Genomic DNA, 2,308 nt, shown 5'->3' on the forward strand with positions numbered 1-2,308 from the left:
TATATATATATATATATTATAGATGTATGTGTAAGGAAGTGGTTATACACCATTAGGTGTACACCGCTTCCGTACATTAAATTTCTAGAAGAAACAACGGAACGTAGATTCTGAACAACATAACAATATTTATTTACAGTGGAATTCAGTTCACGCTTGGAGGGAATTCGGTAGCTCGTCGCTTCGGTTACTGAGACGCCTTCTGTATGATTTCCATGGTTATTTGTGAAGCTCTGGTGCTGACATGTGAGAGAGCTCTGTTGGACGTCTTGGCTCGACGGAGATCAGTCAACGAAGAGCCTGAGGAAAGGCGCCAAAGCTGGGTGTCGAACTCTACGCATGCGCATGAGAGTCTTCCTGTATTCCTTCCGGAACTAGTCCCTGCGCATGCGTGGATAAAACTCCGGACATTGAACATATAACAGTCGTCTGTTATAAGGTGTCACTACATGGCTCCCCCGCGAGTGCCGAAAGCACGAAAATAGAAATTTGGAGGGACGCCTGAGGCAAGATGGCTACCGAAAACACCCACAAGATGTGGCACAAATATATACAATTGTGAGATACATGCATGCATGTACAAAAGAATTGACATTGACAAACAACCGTGATGACAACTGTCCAGGAAACTGGAATCACGCGATGTAAAGTCTGATTTTTTTTTTCCTGAAAAGAAAAAAAATGTTCAATAGGAAAAGCACTGAATTTGTCCAATGAAACACAATAAGTCAAATGTAAATAGTCTTTGCCAATTTCTTGGGCCAACGCACTGTCCTGCCAAACCTAGTGACATAAAGTTCACTTGAGTTCCTTTTCAACGACGAAGGTGGTGTAATTGCTGGTGTGTGTGATTGTGATGGTGCTGATGTTGGTGTATGCATTGGTAAAGGCGTTGACGATATGTGTGGCGGTAGAAGTGTGTGCGGCATTTGAAAAACGGGCACGTCGTCCACGGGAGTTGAGGGTTTGTCAAGGTACGCATTTTTCAGACGGTCGACAGACACAATTTCTGTACGACCATTAGCGTCGACCTTGAAAAACTTTGGAGTGCGAGAAAGCACACGATAGGGTCCTTTGTAGGGAGAAACAAGGGGTCCTTTGACAGAATCATCCCTAATGAATACATGAGACCAAGACTCAATGTCTGCTGGCACTTTAGAGGGAGGTGACTGTTGTCTGGGGGCCATAGATGGAAGATTGGAGAAATACTCTCGCAACCGAGTAACATAGGACTCTGGGTGTGGTGGTTGTGATGAGTCTGGTACCACCATCGTACCAGGCAACGTCAACGTGGTGCCGTAAAGAAGTTCCGCCGAGGAGTAACCCAGGTCAGCTTTCACCGCAGTCCGGCATCCAAGACTGCGGGTTGGGCAAGGCGCGCAAGGCGGCCTTAAGTTGTCTATGAAACCGCTCAACCATCCCATTAGAAGCGGGATGGTAGCTGGTGGTGCGTATCCGATGCACCCCCAAGATTCGTGATAGGTCACGAAAGAGCGCGGCCTCAAATTGCCGGCCACGATCTGTGGTCAAACTGACTCCGAACCTAGAAACCCACCCAGAAACGAAAGCCTGGTCAACAGTCTCAGAAGTAATATCTGCTATAGGAATGGCTTCTGGCCAACGTGAGAAACGGTCAACACAAGTTAACAGGTATGAGAACCCGCGACACACTGATAAAGGTCCAGCCAAATCAAGATGGACGTGACGGAAACGGGCTTCAGGAGAAGGAAATTGTCCAAGAGGGGCACTCTGGCACTTCATACAAGAGCGTGCCCAAGTGGTAATTGATCGCCGCATATTGAGCCAGAAAAACCGAGCAGTGATAAGCTTTACTGTTGCTGAGATGCCCGGATGTGACAAAGAATGAAGGGCATCAAACACAGAACGTTGATGGTTCGTAGGTACTAAAGGCCTAGGAGAACCTGTGGATGTGTCACATAATATAGAGCCTTCGGATGAAGGGAGCGGAAGATAGGCAAATTTACAATTGCTGAATTTTGACGAAGTCAAATCTAAACTTGACAAAGAAGGTTGCTCCTGCGAAATTGCCAGCAAATCAATTTCCGCGGGAGTGGAAAGAAAATGCACAAGGAGTCGCAAAAGAGCATCAGCTGGGATGTTCTCTTTCCCTGGCACATAACGAATGTCACCTGTAAATTGTGAGATAAAATCCAGGTAACGAAAAGCACGAGGAGAGAGCTTGTCCGTTTTAGAGGACAGAGCAAAAGTGAGGGGCTTGTGATCAGTATAAATCACAAACTCTCGTCCCTCGAGCTGGTGTTGAAAATGCCGAATCGACAGATAGATC

This window comes from Octopus bimaculoides, chromosome 5 (assembly GCF_001194135.2).
Source record: "Octopus bimaculoides isolate UCB-OBI-ISO-001 chromosome 5, ASM119413v2, whole genome shotgun sequence".
In the NCBI taxonomy this organism is placed as follows: domain Eukaryota; kingdom Metazoa; phylum Mollusca; class Cephalopoda; order Octopoda; family Octopodidae; genus Octopus; species Octopus bimaculoides.